Source organism: Monodelphis domestica, chromosome X (genome assembly GCF_027887165.1).
Source record: "Monodelphis domestica isolate mMonDom1 chromosome X, mMonDom1.pri, whole genome shotgun sequence".
Lineage (NCBI taxonomy): Eukaryota > Metazoa > Chordata > Mammalia > Didelphimorphia > Didelphidae > Monodelphis > Monodelphis domestica.
In genome coordinates this window covers 32,585,429-32,599,586 of record NC_077235.1, presented here as the reverse complement: position 1 = coordinate 32,599,586, position 14,158 = coordinate 32,585,429, and positions in this window count along the sequence as shown.

Below are 14,158 nucleotides of genomic sequence, written 5' to 3'. Positions count from 1 at the left end.
ATTTCTTTGTCTGAAAACTGCTTATTCTTCGCTTTTGATCATTTTGACAAATGATAAGGAAACTTGTGTTCTTATAAATTTGCCTCAGGTCACTTTATATTTCAGAAATGAGGCCTTTATTAGAGAAATTGGTTATGAAGATTTTTTTCAGTTTGTTCTTCCCTTCTACTCTTTTTTTTTTAAAGTAAGAAGACATAGATTTATTTTTTTATTTTATTTGGTCAATTTAAAACATTATTCCTTGGTTATAAAAATCATATTCTATTCTTCCCTCTCCTCCCCCCACTCCTCCTATAGCTGATGGGCAATTCCACTGTGTATTACATGTGTCCTTGATCAGAACCCATTTCCATGTTGTTGGTGTTTGCACTAGGATGTTCATTTAGAGTCTCCATCCCCAACCATATCCCCTCAACCCATGTAATCAAGCAGTTGTTTTTCTTTGGTGATTTTACTCCCACAGTGTTTCCTCTGAATGTGGATAGTGTTTATTCTCATAGATTCCTTCAAGTTGTTCAGGATCACTGCATTACCACTAATGGAGAAGTCCATTACATTCGATTGTGCCACAGTGTATCAGTCTCTGTGTACATTGTTTTCCTGGTTCTGCTACTCTTACTCTGCATCAATTACCAGAGGCTGTTCCAGTCCCCATGGAATTCTTCCACATTATTATTTCTTTGAGCACAATATATTCCTTCACCAACATATACCACAATGTGTTCAGCCATTCCCCAATTGAAGGGCATCCCCTCATTTTCCAATTTTTTTCCACCACAAAGAGCGCAGCTATGAATATTCTTGTACATGTCTTTTTCCTTACTATCAATTTGGGGTACAAACCCAGCAGTGCTATTCATATCCCTTGCCCATTTATCAATTGGAGAATGGCTTGATTTTTTGTACAATTGATTTAGTTCTTTGTAGATTTGAGTAATTAGACCTTTGTCAGAGGTTTTTGTTATGAAGATTGTTTCCAAATTGGTTGCTTCCCTTCTGATTTTGGTTACATTGGTTTTGTTTGTACAAAACCTTTTTAATTTAATATAATAAAAATGATTCATTTTACATTTTGTAATGTTCTCTGTCTCTTGCTTGGTCTTAAATTCCTTCCTTTCCCACAGATCTGACAGATATACTATTCTATGTTTGCCCAATTTACCTATAATTTCCCTCTTTATATTTAAGTCATTTACCCATTTTGAATTTATCTTGTTATATGGTATAAGATGTTGATTTAAACCTAATTTTTCCCATACTGTTTTCCAATTTTCCCATCATTTTATGTCATATAGTGGGTGCTTGTCCCAAAGCTGGGATCTTTGGGTTTATTGAATACTAGCTTCCTAGGGTCATTTACTCCACATCTCTTCCATTGATCCTCCCTCTGTCTCTTAGCCAGTGCCATATTATTTTGATGACCACTGCTTTATAGTACAGTTTAAGACCTGGTATTGTTAGGCTTCCAAATTTCACATTTTTTTCATTAATTCCCTTAATATTCTTGATCTTTTATTCTTCCAAATGAACTTTCTTATAATTTTTTCTAATTCTATAAAAAAAGGTTTTTGATAATTTGATAGGTATGGCACTGAATAAGTAAATTAATTTAGGTAGAATTGTCATTTTTATTAAATTATCTCATCCTCCCCCTGAGTAATTAATGTTTTTCCAATGGTTTATATCTAGTTTTATTTGTGTAAAAGTGTTTTGTAATTTTGTTCATATAATACCTGAGTTTGTCTTGGTAAATCGATTCCCAAATATTTTCTATTGTCTAGAACAGTGATGGGGAATCTTTTGGAACTTTTTAGGTACCACATACCATGCACCCACCCTCCTCAGACTGCATGACAGCGCCTGTCCCCCATTGTGTGCCATGCCCCACCCCCAACTGAATGTGAGGGCATGGCTGCCATGTATACCAGCATATACAATTAGAGGAATATATGATCATTCCCTTCCTGGGGTGACAGGGTTCCCAGTGCAATTTCTACACAGTGCACGAGTCATATTAAAGAAAAAGGGTCAATGACCCAACTCTTATCAAAGCACTTATATTGGTGGGCCTAGGGATATTCAAAGTGAAAAGCTGCCCCTAGAACTGGAGTGGATGCAGATTCCCTGGAAGCCTCAGACATTCCATAGGCCTTTGAGGCACAGAGACCACAGGCTAGGGGCCCAGGGATTTTCTTTGCTTTGAGGCACCCACTTTAGCCACTGCTAATTTAATTAGGTAATTATCTGCCCAGGTAGCTGGGTGTGTATAGTTTAAAACTCAGGAGAAGACTGCCACCTGTTTCTAGGGGGATAAAGGGTTTAATGAGAGAGACATTCCGTGTATTCTGCCCTTCCAGTTTTACAGGGGTAGAGGTAGATAGGATGGCTCAATAGGGACTTGGAAATAACTCAGAACTACCAAGTAGGCAGAAAACTCACTCTATAAACAGGAAAAAAGGGATAGGTCCATTTATTCTAGCCACCATACAGAGTCATGAGCTAGATGCCACACAGAGCCAAAGGCTCTGGGAACCATAGCCCTAGGAGAAAGCACTGTACTAAATGCCAACTCCCCTGGGAGAAGATACCAACTCTGAAGGGAAACTGAACCTGAGAGTCTCTTTATGCCCTTTTGGGAAGCCTACAAAGGCTAACTACAAACAGGTGTGTAAAACCTCTTTGAAGTCTATAGCTGTGATATTAGGGAATGGTCACCTGTAACAAATCAAATGCAAAGGTCAAACTGGGCTTCTTGAGAAGAAACTTTAACCCAATAGAGAAGCCTCAAAAGCAAACAAAAGTCCTTAACATTTCACTATACACAAAACAGGGTGCCTGGCACTGGGGATTTTTCAAAAGGGCAGTGGTAAACTGAGGCATCCAGATTTCATGTTGACAGGACCCTCCCATTGAGATATTAGCAGGTTCCATCCCTTGTTTGGGCTTGGTGTATGAGTTCTCCATTATTCTTTGAAGGATTAGGGAAGATCTGATTAGCATACTTTCTTAGGCTTGGTGAATGGAGCTCAGCCCTAGATTCTCTTAGAGGGTTAATTTAATTAGGGTTAGTGCAATCAGGAGGGCACTTTGTGAACCCAACTTTGTACCTTTTGTAGGGTGATAGGTATGTAAAATCTATCACCAATCTAAGGGGAGTGGCCTCCTCCACTGTTCAGCTCCCAGGAGCCTGGGGATGGATGGGGTGGAGGAGAGCAGCCAAGTCCAGGGCTGAGCCAAGCTCAGCTATGCTCAATCTAGGTGCACTTAACTCCTGCAACAGTGGAAAGAGGCTATAATGCCCCATCCACTCTTTGGGGGTGGGGTCAGCCTCCCAGCTGGTCAAGCCAGGGGCCTGAGCATGCCCATGAAGAGGTCTCCACTTATCTTTGGCACACATAACATAAGTTTTCCATCGCCAGTCTAGAATGATTTTAATTGGAGTTTCTCTTTCTAACTCTTGTTGCTGAGTTTTGTTGGAAATATATAGAAATGCTGATGATTTATGTGGGTTTATTTTGTACCCTGCAACTTTGCTAAAGTTATTAATTATTTCCATGAGCTTTTTAGTTGTTTTTTTTTCTCTAGGATTCTTTAGGTATACTATCATATCATTTACACAATGTGATAGTTTAGTTTCCTCATTGCCTAATTTGAGCCCTTCAATTTTTTTTTCTTCTCTAATTCCTACTCCTAGCAATTCTAGTACAATATTAAATAGTAGTGATGATAATGGGCATCCTTGCTTTACTCCTGGTCTTATTGGGAATGCTACTAACTTATCCCCATTACAGATGATACTTGCTGATGGTTTTAAATAAATATTGTTTATTATTTTGAGAAAAGGCCCGTTTAGTCCTATACTTTCTTCAGTTGCTTTTTTCAATGAGATATTTCATATTTTCTTCTTTTTTTACTCTTTTGACTTTGTTTAATTGTTTCTCGATGTCTAGTGAAGTCGTTAGCTTCTATTTGCACAATTCTAATTTTTAAATTTTTTTTAAAATTAATTTATTTAGTCAATTTAGAACAGTATTCCTTGGTTACAAGAATCACATTATTTCCCTCCCTCCCCTCACCCCACCCTTCCCACAGCCAACACACAATTTCATTGGATATTACATGTGTCTTTGATCAGAACCTATTTCCATGTTGTTGATGTTTGCGTTAGGATGATCATTATTTAAAGTCTACATCCCCAGCCATATCCCAACCCTTGTATTCAAGCGGTTGTTTTTCTTCTGTGTTTCTACTCCCACAGTTTTCCCTCTGAATGTGGATAGTGTTTTTCCTCGTAGATCCCTCCCAAGTTGTTCAGGATCATTGCATTGCCACTAATGGAGAAGTCCATTACATTCAATTGTACCACAGTGTATCAGTCTCTGTGCACAATGTTTTCCTGGTTCTGCTACTCTCACTCTGCATCAATTCCTGGAGGTTGTTCCAGTTCCCATGGAATTCCTCCACTTTATTATTCCTTTAAGCGCAATAGTATTCCATCACCAACATATACCACAGTTTGTTCAGCCATTCCCCAATTGATGGGCATCCCCTCGTTTTCCAATTTTTTTGCCACCACAAAGAGCACAGCTATGAATATTCTTGCACATTTATTTTTCCTTATTATCTCTTCAGGGTACAAACCCAGCAGTTCTATGGCTGGATCAAAGGGCAGACAGTCTTTTATCGCCCTTTGGGCATAGTTCCAAATTGCCCTCCAGAATGGTTGGATCAATTCACAACTCCACCAGCAATGCATTAATGTCCCTACTTTGCCACATCCCCTCCAGCATTCATTACCTTCCTTTGCTGTTATGTTAGCCAATCTGCTAGGTGTGAGGTGATACCTCAAAGTTGTTTTGATTTGCATCTCTCTGATTATAAGAGATTTAGAACACTTTTTCATGTGCTTATTAATTGTTTTGATTTCTTTGACTGAAAATTGCCTATTCATATCCCTTGCACATTTATCAATTGGAGAATGGCTTGATTTTTTTACACAATTGATTTAGCTCTTTGTAAATTTGAGTAATTAGACCTTTGTCAGAGGTTTTGTTATGAAGATTGTTTCCCAGTTTGTTACTTTCCTTCTAATTTTGTTTACATTGGTTTTGTTTATACAAAAACTTTTTAATTTGATGTAATCAAAATTATTTATTTTACATTTTGTGACTCTTTCTAAGTCTTGTTTGGTTTTAAAATCTTTCCTTTCCCAAAGGTCTGACATGTATACTATTCTGTGATCACCCTATTTACTTATAGTTTCCTTCTTTAGATTCAAGTCATTCACCCATTCTGAGTTTATTTTGGTGTAGAGTGTGAGGTGTTGATCCAAACCTAATCTCTCTCACACTGTCTTCCAATTTTCCCAGCAGTTTTTTATAAAATAATGGATTTTTGTCCCAAAATCTGGGATCGTTGGGCTTGTCATAGACTGTCTTGCTGAGGTCACTTACCCCAAGCCTATTCCACTGATCCTCCTTTCTGTCTCTTAGCCAGTACCATATTGTTTTGATGACCACTGCTTTATAGTATAGTTTGAGATCTGGTACTGCAAGGCCACCTTCCTTTGCATTTTTTTTTCATTATTTCCCCGGATATCCTTGATCATTTGTTCTTCCAAATGAACTTTGTTATGTTTTTTTCTAATTTAGTAAAAAAGTTTTTAGTAGTTCAAGGGGTATGGCACTAAATAAGTAAATAAGTTTGGATAGGATGGTCATTTTTATTATGTTAGCTCCTGTGAATCTTAAAAACTACTCAGACTGTACTTTAGAAGATTTTGATTTAGCTATTTCCTTATTATAACCATGGAGATACTTGGTCAAAACAGAATCAGGAATGTGGAACTTTACATTACTCCACCCATACTTAGACATACTTTAGGGGAAGATAAAGTTGTAAACTCCTGATTGAACAATGAATGTACTTAACTCATACCTTATAGTGAAGCTAGAACCTTAAGTTAAGTCTATTTTTAGATCTAATACAAAAGGGTGTTAAGTACCTGTAAAGGTTAAATTAATCACAAAAAGGTCAAGTAACTCACAAAAGGTAAGCTTAATAAAGAAGTGTGAAGTACCTCAAAATATATAATCAAACTAGAGAAGGTGAGAACTGAAGAGTGGTGAGAACTAAGAATGGGCAGTCCTGGAAAAAAGCGTCTACTGTGATTGGTAGACGTAAAAATTTAGGGGGGTGACATAAGAGAAAATTTCTTTAAAAGGAGGCTAAAAAAGTCAGTTGAGGCAATTCAGTTCAGAGTGGAATTGGATTCTGAACTAGTTCAGGAGATTGAGTTCAGTGGAGGACTGGAACTCACCTTGGAAAGGGTCTCGTGGTGAGTGATAAGACTGACTCCCTTTCCCTTAGGTTCAGGGAGGCCACTTTGGCCAAGGCCTTTAACTACTGTCTGCCTCAGCCAGAGCCAGAGCAGTTTAAATTAATTCTCTCTCTCTCTCTCTCTCTCTCTCTCTCTCTCTCTCTCTCTCTCTCTCTCTCTCAACTTTGCTTAATCCCTTCATTTATATTAATTAAAACTCACCATAATTCCCAGCTGACTTGGGTATTTTATTATTTGGGAATTTTCCCTGGTGACCAATTATTATATTTATTTTTAAGTCAAAGTGCCAAAATTATCTTTACACTCCTCCTACCCATGAGCAGTTAATGTTTTTCCAATTGTTTAGATCTAGTTTTAATTGTGTGGAAAGTGTTTTATAGTTGTGTTCATAGAGTTCCTGTGTTTGTCTTGGCAGATAGATTCCTAAGTATTTGATATTGTCTAGGGTGATTTTAAATGGAATTTCTCTTTCTAATTCTTGCTGCTGAGATATGTTGGAGATATATAGAAATGCTGATGACTCATGTGGGTTTATTTTGTATCCTGCAACTTTGCTAAAGTTGTTGATTGTTTTCACTAGCTTTTTGGTTGATTCTCTAGGATTCTTTAAGTAGACCATCATATCATCTGCAAAGAGTGATAGCTTGGTCTCCTCATTGCCTATTTTAATACCTTCAATTTCTTTTTCTTCTCTAATTGCTACTGCTAGTGTTTCTAGTACAATGTTAAATAATAGAGGTGATAATGGGCATCCTTGTTTCACTCTTGATCTTATTGGGAAGGCTTCTAGTTTGTCCCCATTGCAGATGATATTTGCTGATGGTTTTAGATATATACTGTTTATTATTTTTAGGAAAGGCCCTTCTATTCCTATGCTTTCTAGTGTTTTCAATAGGAATGAGTGTTGTATTTTGTCAAAGGCTTTTTCTGCATCTGTTGAGACAATCATCTGATTTTTGTCAGTTTGCTTGTTTATATGGTCAACTATGTGGATGTTTTCCTAAAACTGAACCATCCTTGCATTCCTGGTATGAATCCTACCTGATCATAATGAATAATCCTTGTGATCTCTTCCTGGAGTCTTTTTGCTAGTTTTATATTTAAAATTTTTGCATCTATGTTCATTAAGGAGATTGGTCTATAGTTTTCTTTCTCTGCTTTTGACTTGCCTGGCTTTGGAATCAGTACCATATTTGTGTCATAAAAGGAATTTGGTAGAATTCCTTCTTTGCTTATTCTGTCAAATAGTTTGTATAATAATGAGATTAGTTGTTCTTTGAATATTTGATAGAATTAATTTGTGAATGCATCTGGACCTGAGGATTTTTTCTTAGGGAGTTCTTTGATGGCTTGTTCAATTTCTTTTTCTGATATGGAGTTGTTTTGGTAGTCTATTTCTTCTTCTGTTAGTCTAGGCAATTTATATTTTTGTAAATATTCATCCATATCACCTAGATTGCCATATTTATTGCCATATAATTGGGCATAATAATTTTTAATGATTAGCTTAATTTCCTCTTCATTAGAGGTGAGGTCTACCTTTTCATCTTGCATAATATCAATTTGGTTTTCTTCTTTCCTTTTTTTAATTAGATTGACCAGTACTTTGTCTATTTTATTTTCAAATTACCAGCTTCTAGTCTTATTCATTAAATCAAAGTTCTTTGACTTTCAATTTTATTCATTTCTCCTTTGATTTTTAAGATATCTAATTTAGTTTTCATTTGAGGGTTTTTAATTTGTTCACTTTCCAGTTTTTTAATTTGCATGCCCAATTCAGTGACTTCTGCCCTTCTTAATTTGTTAATATATGAACTCAAGGATATGAATTTCCTCCTGAGTACTGCTTTGGCAGCATCCCATAGATTTTTAAAGGAGGTCTCATCATTGTCATTTTCTTCAATGAAATTATTAATTGTTTCTATGATTTGTTCTTTAACAGATTTTGGAGAATCGTATTGTTTAATTTCCAATTAATTTTTGATTTTCCTCTCCATGTAACCTTACTAATTATTATTTTCATTGCATGGTGATCTGAGAAAGTTGCATTTATTATTTCTGCTCTTTTGAACTTGTTTGCAATGTTTTTATGCCCTAGTACATAGTCACTCTTTGTGAATGTACCATGTGCTGCTGAAAAGAAGGTGTATTCCTTTTTGTCCCTATTTATTTTTCTCCACAAATATACTAACTCTAATTTTTCTAAGATTTCATTCACTTCTCTTACCTCTTTCTTATTTATTTTTTGGTTTGATTTATCTATTTCTGATAGAGGAAGGTTCAGGTCTCCCACTAGTATAGTTTTTCTATCTATTTCATCCTAGCTCCCCTAGATTCTACTTTAGAAATTTGGATGATATGCCATTTGATGCATACTTGTTGAGTACTGATATTTCCTCATTGTCTATACTGCCTTTTATCAAGATGTAATTACCTTCCCTATCTCTTTTAACTAGATCTATTTTTATCTTGGTGTTGTCAGATATCATGATTGTGACTCTTACCTTCTTTTTATCAGTTGATGCCCAATAGATTTGGCTCTATCCTCTTACTTTTACCCTATGCCTGTCTACCTTCCTCATGCTTGTAGACAGCATTTGGTAGGGTTTTGGATTCTAATCCACTCTGCTATTCACTTGAGTTTTATGGGTGAGTTCATTTCATTCACATTCAGAATTATGTTTACGAGCTGTGTATTTCCCAGCATTTTGATTTCTACTCCTGGTCCTGCCTTTTCTTCTTTCACTATTTCCTTCTACACCAATTTTTTTGTTTTTAATCAGTCCCCCTAATTCCCATGCTTATTTTACTTCCCTTTCTACCCCCTCCCTTCTTATTTCCCCCTTTATTTTCTTTACAGTCTTTTTAAACTACCCCCCCACCTTCTCCCTCCCTTGTACTACTTCCCTTCCCACAAATCTGTTTGTTATCCTTCTACTTCCCTATAGGACGCAAATCAATTCTCTGCCCCCAATGGATTGGATTGTTCTTCCCTCTTTGAGTCAATTTCTTTTTTTTTTAAATATATTTTATTTGATCATTTCCAAGCATTATTCGTTGAAGACATAGATCATTTTCTTTTCCTCCCCCCCCCCACCCCCCATAGCCGACGCATAAGTCCACTGGGCATTAGATGTTTTCTTGATTTGAACCCATTGCTTTGTTGATAGTATTTGCATTAGAGTGTTCATTTAGAGTCTATCCTCTGTCATGTCCCCTCAACCTCTGTATTCAGGCAGTTGCTTTTTCTCGGTGTTTCCACTCCCATAGTTTATCCTTTGCTTATGAATGGTGTTTTTTTCTCCTGGATCCCTGCAAGTTGTTCAGGGACATTACACCGCCACTAATGGAGAAGTCCATTACGTTCAATTATACCACAGTGTATTAGTCTCTGTGTACAATGTTCTCCTAGTTCTGCTCCTCTCACTCTGCATCACTTCCTGGAGGTTGTTCCAGTCTCCATGGAACTACTCCACTTTATTATTCCTTTGAGCACAATAGTATTCCATCACCAACATATACCACAGTTTGCTCAGCCATTCCCCAATTGATGGGCATCCCCTCGTTTTCCAGTTTTTGGCCACCACAAAGAGCGCAGCTATGAATATTTTTGTACAAGTCTTTGTGTCCATTATCTCTTTGGGGTACAGACCCAGCAGTGCTATGGCTGGGTCAAAGGGTAGATATTCTTTTGTCGCCCTTTGGGCATAGTTCCAAATTGCCCTCCAGAATGGTTGGATCAGTTCACAACTCCACCAGCAATGAATTAATGTCCCTACTTTGCCACATCCCCTCCAGCATTCATTACTTTCCTTTGCTGTTATGTTAGCCAATCTGCTAGGTGTGAGGTGATACCTCAGAGTTGTTTTGATTTGCATCTCTCTGATTATAAGAGATTTAGAACACTTCTTCATGTGCTTGTTAATAGTTTTGATTTCTTTATCTGAGAACTGCCTATCCATGTCCCTTGCCCATTTATCAATTGGAGACTAGCTTGATTTTTTGTACAATTGATTTAGCTCATTATAAATATGAGTAATTAGACCTTTGTCAGAGGTTTCTATGAAGATTTTTCCCCAATTTGTTGTTTCCCTTCTGATTTTAGTTACATTGGTTTTGTTTGTACAAAAGCTTTTTAGTTTGATGTAGTCAAAATTATTTATTTTACATTTTGTGATTCTCTCTATGTCTTGCTTGGTCTTAAAGTCTTTCCCTTCCCAAAGGTCTGACATGTATACTATTCTGTGTTTGCCTAATTTACTTATAGTTTCCTTCTTTATGTTCAAGTCATTCACCCATTCTGAGTTTATCTTGGTGTAGGGTGTGAGGTGTTGATCCAAACCTAATCTCTCCCACACTGTCTGGGGTCTTTGGGTTTTGTACCCCCAAAACTATACAAGTGTTTCAGGCAAACTATAAACAGGGAAATTCCTTTGCTCCCTTCTATCCTTGAGATTCCTAACCCAAAACATCTGATAACTCCTATAAGACCCTGAGAGAATTATCCTCCTTGGATTGCCCTTTAGATTTTAGATGGACAGAGAGATACACCTCCTTGATATCATCAAGTTATATCTCAGACATCTATCTGTCCTCTAAACTATGAGGGTCATCCCCTATGTCTTCAGGCTAACCTCCCCCCCTGCCCATGCCTCAGTGCATACCACTCAAGACTCATGTCTTCACTGTTGTAAAGAGTAAAAAGACCCCAGAATTGATGTCATCTAGGAAGAGCTTTCCATCCATGCTGTTCCCCCTAGGAGGCAGTCTTCTGGCCAGATTTAACATTACCTTGTAAATTAATAAATTTCTTTTTATTTTTAAGATAAGTTTTGGGGTCTTGCATCCTTGAAAAAGTACCCTTCCTGAACCCCAGAGGTTCACCTCAAGCCCCCCATAACAGTAGGCAGTAACTTTTAGGGGACCAACAAAAAGTAGGCATGGGTTAGGAATACATGAGATGGGTGTCCAAGTAATGGGGTTGGTTTGTTTTTCATTATTTATGTATTCTATTGTAATTTTTGCCCATGAATATAGAAGCTGCCAAATATATAAGTGTTGAATTTTTCCAATGGATAGCATGGAAGAGGTCCATCTTCCTTTGCACAAGTGTGTGTGTTGGAGGATATCAAGTTATAAATCTGGGTCATCTCATCCTGTTCTGTTTGTGAGGGCCCAGTAAGTGGTAACTGGAATGGTCTAATCAATAACTCAGATGTCAATGTCTGGGATAACAATTCTTCTGGGGTATAGGACATAACACCAAAGAAGAGTGGGAAGCCCTTTTCTTAGGGTTTGTTTTGAACAAGGGGGGTAACCTGTGGTTGGTCCAAAGAGTATTTCTGGTGGGTTAGGGTTTCTATAGATATGGGTTGAGGATACAGATTTTAAGATATAAGTATCCTTGTCATTAGTTGTTGTGATAGGGTAATGGTAATCAACCGTCAAACATCCTGTGAATGGGCTGCGAAAGAAAAAGCATATAGGAAAATCTGTAGTGGGTGCAATAAAATTATGTAGACACAGAATAGGAATTATGTCTCCCAGAGGGAGACCTTGGAATAATGAACAATTTGTATAAACAAGTGGTGATTGGTGAAGCCATGATACAAGGTGAGCAAGGTCGGGGTCTGGGAGATAAGCCCAAAAGGTGTTGTTGGTGTGGGCTGGTACATTCATGTCTCCCAATGCTTGAAGTAACTGGCAAGTTAACAATGCTGCCATTGCTACAAAGATTAGGGAGGGATCAGTTCGTCTTTGATCTCCCAGTGGGGCTACCACAAGCTCTTCCACTTGGCCGGTCAGCCTCTTCACTTGTCCCCAGGTGGGTAGGTCAGCCATCCTCATCTGATGAGCCTGGGGAGGGGGTTGGTAAGGTGTGGTCCTTAGGGAGAGCCATTTCATCTTTCACTGCAGCTGCTCCATGGTGCTGTCTCACGAGCCACTCTGGGACCCAGATAGGTGTTGGAGAATCTGTTGGAAAAACACATACAGAGCCTCTTGCCTGGAATGATACTGGGTGAGGACATAGCCATTAATTAGTGAGTACGTCTTTCCACATTACTAGTGGGTGACTGGGAGATTGTGTAGAATGATATTTTCTGCCGGGGATTCACCATTTTATTTGTATTCAGGAAATTTAGAACATAAGTTGCATGTTTTAGAATGTGGTTTGGAGTTCTGTCAAATAAATGGCAAGTTGAGAGGCACTGTATCTGCCTCTTTTAAATTCAAATGAGCTCTTTCCACAATTCCCTGTCCTTGTGAGTTGTAGGATATTCCAGTTTTCAGCTCAACAGAGAACTTGGCACAAAAATCTTTAAAAGGCTGAGAGGTCCGAACCGGATCATTGTCTTGTCTGTTTTTGTTTGGGTATTCACATCACTGCAAAAGCAATAAGGCAGTGTGTGATGACATGCTTGGCTGCTTCTCCAGACAAGCTGATAGAAAACAGAAATTGAGAAAAGGTGTCTATTAGAACATGAACATATGCCAGTTTTCCAAATGATGGAATGAGTGTAACATCCATTTGCCATCTATGATTGGGGAGTAAGCCCTTTGGATTTACGCCATAGGAGGGCACTGATATTGCAGGTGGGCAAGATTGGCACTGTTTCACTATTTGTCTAGCTTGTTCTTTGGTCAGTGAGAACATTTTCCTTAAAGCATTAGCATTCTGGTGACGCACTGCATGGGATTCCTTGCTTTTGTGATAGAATTGGGTGACCTTGTGTTGGTGCAGATAAAGGTGGCTGGGTCAGCCATGAAATTCCCGTAAGTCAGATATCCAGGTAAAGCAGTATGGGATTTAATACGAGCCATGAAAATAGCAGGGTGCTGTTTGAACTAGTTCCTATACATCTTTAAACTGCTGGAATAAGGACTCATCTACTTGTGAAGTAATTAAAGCTGTCTCCATGTATTAGAGAACATGATATACATACTGTCTACATAAAGATTAAGGGGTTCATAAGGAAATAGTGTTCAAGCCAATGACTGCAGCTAGTTCTGCCCTTTGAGCTGATGGATAATTAGTAGCTTGGGAGTAGATTTGGTCTCCTGAATGAACTGCTATCACTTCCATTAGAGAATCCATCTATAAACACTACACAGGCCTATCAGTAATGACAGAAGGGTAGCTGCAAATTGAATGGGTTTATTTGAAGGGTAGGAGCATTTGATTTGTGGGGAATCCTGCAATTGCTATTTGCCAATCATCAGAGGTGTTATTTAATGCAATTACTTGTTTAGTAAATGGGTGTTACTATAATCTGTGGCTCCGTTGCAAATAACTGTATTGTTCTCTTTCTTCCCTGTACTATTTGTTTTGCTACTAGCTGTTAATATGGGGTAAGATTTGCACGGAGTTGATGGAAGATGTCCATTCAAGTGGACCATGCTCCTGATATATTACTGCCCTGGGGATGTAGTAAAAGACTAACAGGGAGGGAATTATCTATTCTGTGTACCTGGGCATTAGTGAGGGCTTGATTAACTAAATATAAGGCTTCTTGAGCTTAGGGTCTTGGGTGAATTTGGCAGAGAGTTTCCTTTTAATATATTAAATAGTGGTTTTAATTGTCCCACAGAAAGACTGAGTGATGGTCCAAGCCAACATCTCTTAATAATTTTTGAAAATCATTTAGAGTTCTTAAATGTTCTGTTCTAGTTATAATTCGCTGGGGTATAACTTTTGATCCCAATGTATCCCAGGTAGAGCCTTAGTCATGGTTAGCCTACCTCACCAGTAGTGCACATAGCAAGGGTTTCCTATCTATGTCATCCCACTAATTTAGATATTCATTAGGCCCATAAAAT